Here is a 15,117-nt window from a genome sequence, read left to right as displayed (position 1 = left end):
TACTAGTAGGAGGCAATGCCAAATTCCCTAACTTAAACATTCTACCTGCAAAACTAGCAAACAAGTTAGTAGCAAAAATTCCTCACGTCACTCGTATGTGCACTCACCTTACCTCACTCTAGTGTCCTTCCGAAGTTGGCCACAAACCGCTTATCCAAATTAATTCACAAGGTTGCTAATCTTTGTCCAAGAATAGATTCTTGTTAATTGAAAGACGGACGACCCGATTAAACCAAAAGAGTTGAGCCAAGAAGCTTCAACATGGTTAAAACGAGAAAAGCTTGAAAAGAATTGGCACGAAAGAAATACAGACTCAAGAACTAGTTAACAACTAAGTAAGGATCAATTACTAGTTATTAATTAGCTAGGAGAATCAATGAAATAAGAAAAGAAATGAGGGAAACAAAACCAAATGAGATGCTGTCTAATTCGGGGTATGCTATGGCATTCTAAGTATGCTATGGCATTCTGAGCATGCTACGACATTCTGGGCTGAGATGCTACGGCATTCTGAAAATTCTACAGCATTTGTGGTCACATACTGAGTATGCTATGGGGAAAACTGGGTTGCAGACTCCACGAATTTTCCAACTTTCTAGTTTGGGGATGCAACCAACTTGCGGCATCGCAAGTGGAGAATACGGTCGCAAACTTGACCACAAACTTTTCGCGAATTGTCAAATTTTCAGATTCGTTTTGTTCCTCGAATTTTGTGCCAAATCTGACCTTGTACCTTTATTTTCCTTAGCAAATTTCCCTTTTTGGAATATTCCTTTTGTCCTAAACACCTTTTGCAATTTTCACAAACCCCTTTTTGGATCAAACCTTCTTTTTGGGTCTTTTTCTTCACTATGAAGATATGAAAATGGTTATGAACTTGAAGAACACCCAAGTTCCAAATCAACTTGTTTTTTGCACCAAAATTTGGATCTAAGCTCCCCTCAACTAGAAAACAAAGCCCAATACCAATTGAAGCCAATATCACCTTCAATCACCAAGACCCATTTGAGTTTTTCAAAAAGCTTGAAGGTCTTCAATGGTGATTTCTTCAAAACACTTCCAAATGCTCCCAAATTCGAAATCTAGCTAGATTTGATATCAAGGAACTCAAATCTAACATCAATTTCACACAAATCAACACACAAAACCAATTTTTGTAATTTTCGAATTTCTACCTTTTTTTTAATTTTCAAATTTTTGATTTTTTTTTTTTTAGATTTTCAAAATAAGAAGAACCTAGGATTAAGAATTGTAGGAACAACTCTTTAGACTAAGCTCTAATACCAAATGATATTCCTACAACCGAAACTCTAGGAATCTAACCTAAACATAGAAATTGAAAGATAAAGAAGAAATCAAATATAAGAAATGAAGTATTTTAGATGAGAAGAGAAGGATAGGAGCAAGACCCACTTGATAATGAATTCTATTGGAAAACTTGAGTATATTAAACACAAACCCTCCCAATTGAAAATCAATCAAGGAACTTATACTATTTGAAATCCAATCAAGAGTTACAAACTTGAAATCCACAAATAAGCAACTCTCATATGAATACCAATGGAAAATGGTTCATAGCCAACAATGGAATCCACATATGATGAACTATAACTATCACTACTCTATAGCTACCTAGCTAAACAAACTCTCACTCCGAAGAGTATTTTTAATTCATAATTCATCCAATGTTCGTAATGAAATAACTAAGTGTAGTATTTATACTACTATGCTAAAGAAGACTGACTAGCTTATTACAAAAATATCCTTAAGAAAGTAAGGGCCTTGTTTGGTTGTCTTCTCAAAGGATGATGGCTTGTCTTTTGATAATAGCCTTTTTGCATCATTAGCCACCATTTGCATAACTAGCTCGTCCCTTGTCATCAATGAGTGTGTAGTGTGAAGATACCCGCTTGAGGCCTCTTGAAGCACCTCAAATGTGGTAGATGTGCTCCACGGAACACCATTAGTTTGAGGACAAGCTCCACCACAAATCCTAGCCCTTGTAATCACTCTTGAGCCAATCCGTATCGTATCACTCGGATATGATATTTTTGGCTCCAAATACACGGGAACCGGAACTTCCAGCCCTATGATTACTTCCAAACCGTTAATGGAAAGTTCAAACTATTTAGCTTGGGCTTCATCGATTGAGTTGTGGTGCAAGGGTCAAGGTGTTGAAGATCACTTAACGCAAAGGGCTATTGTGGTTGGCGAAAAGAAAAAGGCTAGTGAGACAGATGGAAAGGAAAGCGCAGTGGGAGAAGGTTGACACTCAATTATGTAGCCTTCTGTGGCGATCTATTTATCCCAAGTTGATGCCCTTGTTCCGTTGCTTCCAGACATGTTATTAAGTTTGAGAAAAGGCTCGCGCTTTATACACTAATGACATATCTCGATTTTATGATGTGATATCTCGGATGACCAACTTAATGAAACAGGAATCAGATATGTCTACTTACTCGAGACAGGTACAGGCAGTCATGGAGGAATTTGAGCAATTGATGCCAGTCACTATGAATGTTGAAAAACAACAAGAGCAAAGACATATGTTATTTCTAGTTCTTACACTTACTGGACTTCCTATTGACCTTGATTCAGTGAGTGATCAGATTTTGGTTAGTCCTACAGTTCCTACAATTGATGAACTATTTTCTCGTTTACTTCGTCTTGCTGCGCCTCCTAATCACATAGTGGTTTCATCACTAACAATTGACTCATCTATTCTCGCATCTCAAACCATAGAGAATCGAACATCTCAGTCTATGGATAATCGACGAGGAGGAGGTCATTTTGAAAAATCTCGAACTAAGTGTAGTTATTGTCATAAGTTTGGATACTCGCGACATATTTCGTTCTCTATATGGTCCACTACCCAATGATGTTGATGTAGTTATTGTCATAAGTTTGGACACACCCGTGACGTATGTCGTGCTCTGCGTGGTCAACCACCCAACAATGCTCATGTTGCTCAGACTGACACTACAGGAAATTCGAGGCTTTTATCTGAAGTTGAATATAATGAGTACCTTCAGTATTGAGCAAGTAAGAAGACATCTCCACAAGTAGCCACGGATTCTCGGCCTAATACTTCTATTACTGGTAATTCTTTCGCTTGTGTTTCACAGTCTAGTATCCCTCCATCGTGAGTCGTTGACTCAGGTGCTTCTGATCATATTTCTTGTAACAAATCACTTTTGTCAAATATTATTTATTCACGCCTCTCTTCCTCCGGTTACTTTAGCCAATGGGATCCAAACAAAACCAAAAAGGGTTGGACAAGCTAATCCCCTATCTTCTGTCACTCTAAACTCTATCCTTTATGTTCCTGGTTGTTCTTTTAATCTTGCATCCGGCAATCGTTTGACACGTGCTCTAAATTGTGCCATAATATTTCTTGATGATTCTTTCGTTATGCAGGACCGCAGTACGGGATAGGTGATTGGTGCAGGTTATGAATCACAAGGCCTCTACTATCTAACACTTACCTCTCCTAATTCCTCCACAAAGATGCTCACGTTACAGATCCTCCAGACTTAATCCATAAATGATTGGGACATCCTAGTCTGTTCAAGCTACAAAAGATGGTGCCTAGTTTGTCTAGTCTGTCCAAATTAGATTATGAGTCGTGTCAACTTGGGAAACACACTCGCACTACCTTTTCACGTAGTGCTGAGAGTCGTGCACAGTCTATTTTTTCAATAGTTCATTATGATATTTGGGGTCCTAGTAGAGTCAGTTCACCTTTAGGATTTGGTTATTTTGTTAGTTTCATTGACGATTTTTCCAAATGTACTTGGCTATTCCTAATGAAAGATCATTCTGAGTTATTCTCTATATTCAAGAGTTTTTGTGCTGAAATACAAAATCAATTTGGTGTTTCTATTCGTACTTTTCGTAGTGGTAATACCTCAGAATACAAATCCCCCCAGTTTTAGCAGTTTATAATTCACAAACGAATTATTCATCAAATATCTTGTCCCTACACCCCTCAGCAGAATAGGGTAGCAGAAAGGAAGAATAGGCATCTCATTGAGACTACTCACACTCTTCTCATTGAATCCCATGTTCCGCTGCGTTTTTGGGGCGATGCAGTCCTCATATCTTGCCATTTAATTAATCGAATGCCCCCATCTTCTATTCAGAATCAAATTTCATATTCCATAGTACATCCTCAGTCATCTCTATACTCTCTTCCTCCTCGTGTTTTTGGGAGCACATGTTTTGTGCATAACTTAGCTCTGGGGACAGATAAATTAGCTCCTCGCCCTCTTAAATGTGTCTTTCTTGATTATTATCGGGTTCAAAAGGGGTATCGTTGCTTCTCACCTGATCTTCGTCGATATCTTATGTACGCAATGTTAAATTTTTGAGTCTCAACCTTACTTTAGGTCTCCTTCGATCATCCGATATCTCACCGAGGTCTTACCTATACCTCAAATTTTACCTACACCAACCTTTGAGGAATCTCTTGATTACTTCTACGTCTCCGGTCACGGTGCCACCACTTTTGACTTATCATCATCGGCCTAACGTCAATCGACCCAATATCGAGTCCGATGATTCATGTCATGCGCGTCCGACCCCGCACCTACTGCGGACTTGTCTCTTCGATAAGCCGATCGCCCCGCAAGGTAAACGGTCCACTCGTAATACTAACCCGCATTATACCTTTTTAAGTTCTCATCGTCTATCATCATCCCATTATGCCTTTGTATCATTATTGTCCTCTGTCCCCATTCCTAAGTCTATAGGTGAAGCCCTTTCTCATCCCGGATGGCGACAGACTATGATTGACAAGATCTTTGCTTTACACACGAGTAGTACTTGGGAGCTTGTTCCTCTTCCTTCAGGTAAATCTACTGTTGGTTGTCGTTGGGTTTATGCAGTCAAAGTTGGTCCGAATGGCCAAGTTTATCGACTTAAGGCTCTCCTTGTTGCTAAGGGGTATACACAGATATTTGGGCTTGATTACAGTGATACTTTATCTCCTGTGGCTAAACTAGCATATGTCCGTCTTTTTCTATCCATGGCTGTTGTTCACCATTGGCCTCTTTATCAGTTGGACATTAAGAATGCTTTTCTCCATGGCGATCTTGAGGAGGAAGTTAATATGGAGCAACCACCTGGTTTTTTCTTCGCTGGGGAGTCTAATACGGTGTGTTGATTGTGTCGGTCACTTTATGGTGCGAAGCTTGGTCTCCTCGAGCCTCGGTTTTATAAATTTAGCACAATAGTCGGGAATTTGGCATGACTCGCACTGAAGCAGATCATTCTGTGTTTTATCGACACTTTGCTTCAGATTTGAGTATTTATTTGGTAGTTTATGTTGACGATATCGTAGTAACTGGAAATGATCAAGATGGTATCACTAATTTAAAGCAACATCTCTTTTAGCATTTTCAGACTAAAGATCTTGGCAAACTGAAGTATTTTCTAGGTATTGAGGTTGCCCAATCTAGGTCAGGTATTGTTATTTTGCAACGCAAGTATGCCTTAGACATTCTTGAGGAGACAGGAATGATGGGATGTAGACCTATTGACACTCTTATAGATCCGAATGCTAAACTCCTACCAGGACAGGGGGAGCCACTTAGTGATCCTGGAAGATATAGGTGGTTGGTTGGTATGTTGAATTATCTCACAGTAACTAGACCTGACATTTCGTTTCCTGTAAGTGTTGTAAGTCAGTTTATGGATTCTCCCTGTGATAGTCATTGGGATGCAGTTGTCCGCATTCTGCGATATATTAAGTCAGCTCCAGGTAAAAGACTGCTGGTCAAATATCGAGGCCATGAGCAGATCGTTGGATATACAGATGCTGATTATGCAGAATCACCTCTGATAGACGTTCTACATCCGGATATTATGTGTTAATAGGAGGTAATTTAGTGTTTTGGAAGAATAAGAAATAGAGTGTCGTTCTTTGGATCTAGTCTTTGAATTAGAATATCGAGCTATGGCTGTAGCAACTTGTGAGCTAGTTTGGATTAAGCAGTTGATCAGAGAACTAAAATTTGGAGAAATCAATGAAATGGAACTTGTGTGTGGTAACAAAGCGGCCCTTCATATCGCATCAAATCTGGTATTTCATGAGAGGACTAAGCACATCGAGATTGATTGTCACTTTGTCCAGGAAAAGATACTCTCCGGAGATATTGTTACTAAATTTGTGAAGTCGAGTGATCGCTTACTTGCGGATATTGTCACCAAGTCACTCAATCGTCCTCGTATTAGATACATGCAGCAACAAGCTAGGTACATATGACTTGTATGCACCAAAGCAGGGGGAGTGTTAGAATAGGAATAGGAATAGGATTTGTATATAGTATCCTACATGAAATAGGATAAGGATGTAGTGTCCATAAAAAAGATTCCATGTAATAATGTAGATACACAATTCAATAATAATATTTTCTCTCATATTTTCTCACACTGTCCAATATAAGGCAAGAATTTCAAGGAAGCACACGTGCCCACAAGTTAAAGTTCTTCCACTTAATTCTTCCTCTTCTAGGATCCCATGACGTGTTAATACTTTATCAGTTGTAACTTGTATATTTATCTCTAATGTCATTGCTTCGACCTTCCATGCCAGCATATCTCAAAGTTGTGAGGCCTAGAGGCCTTGACTAGACAAAGCTTAGAGTGTCAGCATTGTTTTAGCAACATGCAAGACATGAGCCAATAAGTGTCATCTGTAGATGCTATCGGGGAAGGCACTATACATAGTGAAGAGAAACAACCAATTGAATATCGGCGTACACGACGGAACAAGAAACAGCCAGTTGCATATCAGGATGGAAGAAGAAACAGTCAGTTGTATGTCAGCGTACACGATGGAAGAAAAAACAACCAGTTGTATATAGTCGTATTAAATGGACAGATGGGATGGTTAAGTTTTTGATAATTGTTGTTTCTTACATCGGAGGAGATGTTTGGTCCAATAGGATATTCCCAAAGAAAGGTAAGTGGAGGCTTATTTCTAATGCTATGGCTGAAATAGGTCATCGTGTCTCACCTTCGGTGTAAGGATAAGTTTAATGATCGAACAAAAAGTTCAAGAAGAGATCGAATGATATTTTGGGAGAGAAATCGCATGTTCACATTGTGGTTAACCCATACTTATGGAAATTATGGGCACGACTCATGATGTGTAGGAGGAAGTGAAGATGCTTTTAAGCAGCAAGCAGTTATTCTATCAATAAATGTGGTCATACAACAATCAAAATAGAGTATTCCTTCCAGATGATTTGGAACTCTAGCAATCTGTACTGTTCGCTCTCAAACATAAGGACATGTATGAGCCAGAATACGTTGTGCATGATATGCCTGTCGGGGAAAAATGAGGTTCCAATATGGTTTGTGCGTCTCTGAACTCTATCATTAATTCAGATCTTCAGGAGATTCATGATTCTACTAACCATGAAGAGGCAGAAACATTGTAGAATGAGTAACAAATTATGCATCGCTTACTGCAGGTGGAAGGATGGAAGTTACCAATTCGGACGGCCCAAACTGCGGCTCGGGAAGCAACGAGAATCAAGTGTCGAGGTTCGCCGTATAGAGATACGGAGCTACAAGAACCGAATTTAGAAAATAAGGCTATGATGCTTGATCGAGCGAATGGCACTAGATCTCGAGCGCCGTAAAACAAGTCTTAGGTCGAATAATGTATCAGCGTATGTTTTGAGCGCGCTTTGTTACGCCCCGTGGTTTTGTACTTTGAAATTCGCCGTGCCTTAGTGGTTCCAATCTTGGATATGGGGGTTATAACAGTTAAATGAGATTAGACAAGCTTATTCCATGGGTATAAGAGATCAAGTTCATGTTTAGTAGGTGTTGGAAGAATTAGAGGTTCAATGAGTTAATGAGGGAATGTTTTAGCAAAAAGTTGAGATTTACGGTCAAATATACGAACTGTATACTTTGTACGGACCGTAAAATGCTTTGGACTCCACCGTAGAATCAAATCAGAGAGTGGTGGTATTCTGTTTGGGATTTACGGTTGGATTTATGGACCGTATATTTTATACGGACCGTAAATTACATAAACCCCCACCGTATAATTTGATTCAGTGGTTGGTGCCTTCTGTTGAGGATTTACGGTTCAATGTACGGACCGTAAATTATTTACGGTCCGTATATTGAACCGTACATCTGAGGCGGTGACAGTTTTATTTTTGGATATATACCCGACCCTCCTTCATTTTAATCCATTTCCAACATTTCCCAAGTCCATGAGAGCTCTAGAAACTTCCTCTAAACATATCTAAACAAATCCAAGTGAAATCAAAGATCAAAGGGCAAGGATCAAGAGATTCAAGTGTTGGGAGGCTCACTAGGGTTTGTAGAACCCAAGAATTTCTTTGGTGTTAAAGTTGGGGTTTCACTCAAGTGGGATAGTTGATCCAAAGCTTGCTCTTGTGTGATTAAGGTAAGTTTTCATATCTATTTTCATGTTATTAAGAATGTCTAGTTGTTGAATAACTTGATTGAGGGAAGAAAGCAAAAGGGGAAGTTCAAATGTGGGTTTGATAATATTTTGAGTAATAAATTGACTTGAGCTGTAATTGTTGGAATGTTTTGAGTATAATCTTGTTATGAATTGTGGTAACCATGATAAGGAAGTATGGTATATGAGTGTACATAGAGTTGTGTTGAAATTGTTGTTGTGTGTTGATGATGAAAAGGAGTTTTGGGCATTAAATGAGGTCTCTTGATTATGGTACTAATGATAATGTCATTGTTGATTGGGAGTTGATTGAACTTAAGAGTGTTTTCAAGACTTAACCTTAGTATGATCCTCTTGAATGTAGACTTTGCGAACTTGGAAGGAGAACGTTAAGTGATTAAGGAGACGTTAAGGTATGTTAAGGCTATCCTTCTTTCATTTTTGGCATGATCTTATGATATGAACCAACAAGCGAGTAAACGAGCTTCCATATTACTCTACTCTTAGAAGCACTAGGAGTACTTCAGTCATTGATGTTCCTGTACCCTTTTTACGATTGTTCCTTCTTGTCACGACCCAAACTGGAGGGCCATGATTGACGCCTGTCCGTACTAGTCAAGCACCATCTGACATGCATCTGGGACATCAACATAAACATAGGTGGACCAGTAAGAACATCATATGATACTCAATAGACTCATGAGGAAGATGCGTATGCCAAATAATCTGAAAGACTCATCTGCGTGAGTATACTGGACATACTATATGAGCCAACAAGGCTGTCATGATCATCTGTGTGGCATTATATGAAACACCCGGACTGAACATTATCTAACTGTACATAACTGTCTACAAGCCTCTACTGGGAAACATAACATAACGTGGCCGGGACAGGGCCCCGCCATACCCATGCATATGTACATTATATATAATCATGCTGGGCCCCGGCATCTCCAAAGCAAGTGGAGTGCAACAATTTTAACTGCTGAGCTGACATCCTACTAGATGGATCACCAACCTGCATCTCAGGGCCTGCGGGCACGAACGCAGTCTCCCAAGCAATAGAGGAGTCAGTACGGATAATGTACTGAGTATGTAAGGCATAAGGATAACATGAGTATAAGCATAAAAATCATGAACGGAATCTGGAACTCAAAGCTAAACTGACTGTCTGCATAGATGTATGAACAAGTATTTGTATAACTGACAATGCCTCTGTGGGCGCATAATCTGCATGCTTTCAATGATAATCATGCTCATGTATATAAATATAGGTCATAGTGCTGAGGAACGTTCAGCCCGATCCATATCCCATATAATAGTACCGAGGAACGTACGGCCCGATCCGTATATCATATAATAATGCTGAGGAACGTACGGCCCAATCTATATATCATATAATAGTGCCGAGGAACATATGGCCCGATCTATATATCATCATCAAGGTGCACCAGCTGATCAGGTAGTAATGCGTATATAACGCCTATCCATTTTCCCATACCCCATGCACATATAATATACGCGTCTATAACGCCTTCTGGTCATGGGTCAATATACATATGTATATGAATGCAATGCATAACTGAAATGTATACATTGAACTCTCGGAGTGACATAAGGTCATATTACCTCCGATGGACAACTTTTGAGCTAACATCATCAACATAAGTAATCTCAAGACCCTTGAACAGAAAAAACAATCATACGGGGTGTAGGGATATCAAAGACTGAAATACCCCTAGTGCTTCTAAGAGTAGAGTGATATGGAAGCTCATTTAATCGCTAATTGGCTCATAACACAGGATCATGCCAAAATGAAGAAGGAATAGCCTTAACATACCTTTTAGTCTTCTTAATTACTTAACGTTCATCTCCAAAGCTTGAGAAATCAACATTTAAAAGGATCATACCATGGTTAAGTCTTAAGGACACTCTTAAATCCAAACTAGAATAATTCATAAGCTAACGAAAATTGGGCAACATTTTCCCTATTTCCTCCACTTCTACCAAAATCCCCAAAACAACAATGACATTATCAACAATACCATAATCAAGGGGCTTCATTCAAGTTAAGCATCATCAAACCCTCAACACTCCTTTTTCAAGATCATTACAAATAATAGCTACCACACAACACCATATTTACTTACATACGTAAACGTTCAAATCCTCTTCACCAACATTTTTATTTTATGGACATAAAAGTGACCAAGTCAGACTTTGTTAGCTCCTTAAAGTGAGTCGAGTTAAGTTTGGATCGGGTCAAAAAATGATTTTTTGGGGGGAATGGATATTTCTGTTAACAGAGGGGTATGTTTGAAAAGTTTCATAACGGGAAGGGTATTTTTAACCCAAAACAAGTTCGGAGGATATTTTTAGCCCTTTTCCCAAAGTAGAGGGATATTTTTTACCCTTTTCCCTATTTGTTTAGTATCAGTTTGAGCTTATCGGTGTATCTTGCTTTGATATCGTGATTATATAAATGCTTTATACTTGTTGAAGCTTAATTATGTCGTTATGCATTACCATTTTCAAAGTTTGTCCTAGGGGTAAGACAAGGGTGGATCGATGATCTTACTGGTACATTTTGACTCATCATTTACTGTTGTGTAGATATTGTTGATGGTTATCTAATAGCATATCATTGAGTTGTTCGTCTAGTTTCCACATTTAAGGTGAGCCATCCACCTATCCACGGAGGTATGTTCAACTCCGATCTTTACTTTCAATAGTTTCATTAAGTTGTTTTGAGTTGCGTCTCTTATCATTGTATTAGATTTCTAGTTACTGAGTGTCATGATTTTGGAACAAAACAGAATCCTTTGAATATATTGTTAGGGAAAATTTTGATGGGTGGTCATCCAAATAATAGTATGAGAAATTACTTTTTTGTTTTGATGCATAAAAGTCCTTTAATTATTTATTAATTCATTTAAAAGTCAAAAATACATATATCTCGTTAAAACACACACACACACATTAACTAGCAGTCCTATAAACTTGAACGAGCAAAGTTCCTAAAAAAAAAAAAAAAAAAAAAAAAAAAAAAAAAACATCACATATCATTCATGTACAACTCTTATATTATGTGTGATCTTATAATCACTTGGTACATGCATTAAGCAATTATACATAAAATGATGATCTCCAATGGAGAAATGAACCTTAGCAAATCTTGGCAAATCATGCAAAGGTATTTTGATCAAGCATCATATGCTAGATTACTTATAATTATCGTATGAATTATGAAATGGTCCTTTCATCTTTAGGATCAGCAGAATTTCAACATCTTTATCCTGCTCCCAGTAAAAAAGTTGATAACTTTTCAAAAATTATTATTAAAAAGATTTTCTCTCCAAATGAATGGGGACTAAGTACTTTGAAAGAAAAGGATTATATCCATCCTAAACAAAAAATCCCAGTTAAATTTAATTATTGGGATTATGTTGAAGCTTTTAATAAAGTCTTTTTATATGAAAATCCTAATAAAAAACATTCATGGTTCATAAAAGTGTGTGCCAATGTTTATAAACAAGGCATTCCAAATTGGTTTTGTCAATGGTGGATCAATTATGGTCCAACTATAAAGATTTTACCAGAACCATTCAAAAGTTTATATACTGAATGGGTTAAAGTTTCTCCCAAGATTATAGACTTAGAAACTAATAATATTTTCTTTGAAGGAATAGCTAATATGTATTTCTTCATAGAATTCTCGATCCCATGGATAATGAAATGGTCTGTGGAACTAGATAATACCCCGCACAATATACTTTGTCTTCACAGGATTTTTTATACAAAATTCTGGAAGAAATTACTCCAAAAATCGAATGCTGGAACCATTCCAGGACAGCAGTTAATAGACCAGATTGAAACTACCATTGCTAGTTACAAGGAATCAATAAATTCCAGACAAAGGGAAATTCCTAGTCCTTTCCAGCACCTTGCTCGAAGAATCCAAATGAAAAAAGGGATTATATCCCAAGAAGAAATGATTGCCCTTTATATGGAGGAATTTAAAAAAAATTTATCTAAAAATCTTGGAGTTGATATCTCTCAAATTTCCCCAGACATATCTATGGCATCGGTTGTTCATATTACCGATAATGAAGAAAATGAGGAAGAAGATGAAGAAACAGGTGATAGCCATGTTTTAGCTGGAGAATCTCAGAGTCCTGATCATACGGAAGACTTTTCACAATTTTTGGCACAATTAAACGGTTTTCCAAAAGGAAGAATCTTCCCGGCAAATATAAAAGACAAAGGCAAGACTAAAATGAAGTGATAAGGTGGACCCCGCCACAAAGAATCAGCTTTTATAAAAGCATAACTTTCATAAAGCAAAGTAGTTTGTTTTATTTAATTATTGTACTTTTACTTTATTAAAGATAACTTTTTCTTTTTCTTTGTCGGCCACCCTTATCTTTTCATTTTGTCATTTTATTTTAGGATCCATTATAAAAGGATCACTTGTAATTGGGAAGAGGCAAGCTTTCATACACTGCTTTCTCTCTCTTGTAAAAGTTCTGCTAAATAAAAGTTTGAAGTTTGCTACATCTCTCTCTCCTCTGGTTACGACACAACTCACTAAGGTAATTTCCTTTTCTTTTCTTTTATTTAAAAATTTCCTATATTATCTTCAGCCTAAATGATAAGCTAAACATCTTGTGTTGAACTATATCACACTAGACTACTAAGTATTATGGTGAAGATCTTTAATTAGTTAGAATTCACCAAGGGTGGTATTGAGGTCAGGCAGAGAATAACCCAGGCGGACTGTTCAAATTCAGGCGGTGATCCTGTTGTTGTGCCCGCTTAGCCGAGGTGGCATTTAGGGCTATTTTTGGACTTGTTCTGAGATTGGACAAACCCATCGCCAGGGTTATTAACCTATAAAAGATCCTCTGAAGCACCATCCCAAAGTGTGATCCAGCAATTAATGGTATCAGAGCCATGGTACAAAAGTAGTAATAGGCGATATATGTTCAACACTCCTTCTCTAATGGATATCATTAGAAGAAAAAATACTATTAAAAATAGTAAAAAAGAGGAATATGATATGCCTCAACAGTTAGATCTTCTTAATAAATGGACAATTCCTAAGATCCAGCCCAGATTAATATATCAAATGGGAACTTTTGAGAAATTAGGACTCAAACAAGTAGTTAAAAATACTGAAGAAACAATTACGGTTGATAGTCACCATGCTACTTTTAGATTATTATCTAAGAGTGATTTAGCCCCTTATAAGGAAACCCATAGATTTATGCATAGTGGGTTAATACAGGTTGCATTCAAACCACTTACATTAAGAGGTTTGCTGGAAAGCTTTATAGCAGCTTTACGAGATGGAAGAAATAGAAATTGGAAAAAATCCCTTATAGGGACAGTACAAACCAGTTTGGCCCTATGACCCTGTTTATTTTAATGCTTATCCTAACTTGCAGGTATCATTGCAGGATGATAATTCTTTAGATGCTTTAATATTAAGCGTAAAATTACATGGTTATGATTATATGCCGGGTACAGAGGTAATATGTATCTGTTATAGAATATATTTCAAACCATTATATACTATGAATCCTATGTGTAAAATCATGGATTCTAAAAATGAAACTATTTTAATAGAAACTAATTTTGGCAAATCCAAAGTTGTTACTAGAAGACCTATCAAATGGGATGAAATTGATTTTCCCAAAGAGTGGGTCATAGAAGGAGCAGCACCTCCTCAAAATAATATTAATACAGATATTTCTGAAATTGAGCAAGCTCCATATGGGACTATTAAATTAAGCTTTTATGAACCTCCATCTTTATTAGATAAAGCTGAAAGTCATAGTACCAGCAGTAGATCTAGACTAACTAGATCAAATTCTTCATTTCATTCTTATATCACCAGTTGATTATATTGTCAAATCTCCATCTGGAGCTTCTACTTCTCAGATTAGAGAAACTGACACTAATAGAGTCAGCGGTCTTAAGATTGACCAAGATAACATTGTTACTAGTATTCCAGACATAGAATTGACTGCGTCTGAAATGAAATTTAAAGATATTTAATGGATCAAGATCAAAAAATTGATTTTAGTTGGGGATCACCCGCAAGACTGAAAAGTAGCAATGAATTTTATACACCCAAATGGGAGCCATTTAGAAAATGATTTTTTGCAAGTTTTACTAATGGTGAAACGACAAGTTTTCAAAATGAATTTTATAAAGATCTTTCTCGGATTAACCAAATTATATTTTTTGTTCCTTGGTTTATACACAAATATGTTGACAATTATATCTCTGTTTTGGAGCGCAAGTACGAACTGACTAGTGGAGAAGTGGTTAGTGTTGTATTTCCTCCACAACAATCATTTCAAATTAGTAAAGATGATAAGACTCTTCATTTTGCGGCATTTTCAAAATTATTTGAAAATGATACTTTACAAGTAACTGTTAAGCATCTTAATAATATGCTTAAACAGCAAAATTATGCTAATATCTACATAACTATATTGAGTGAATAGATTCTTTCACTAAATGATAGACTTGATAAACTATTTTCACAAATAGAAACATTACAAAGTTCCACCCTTAATAAAGGGAAAAAGCCGGAAGTTGTTGCTACTCCAAGTATACAGCCTCCACCTGAAATAAAGGATTTTAAATTAAAACCT

The sequence above is a fragment of the Lycium ferocissimum genome, chromosome 3, assembly GCF_029784015.1.
Source record: "Lycium ferocissimum isolate CSIRO_LF1 chromosome 3, AGI_CSIRO_Lferr_CH_V1, whole genome shotgun sequence".
Taxonomy (NCBI): domain Eukaryota; kingdom Viridiplantae; phylum Streptophyta; class Magnoliopsida; order Solanales; family Solanaceae; genus Lycium; species Lycium ferocissimum.
This window is presented reverse-complemented; position numbering follows the sequence as displayed.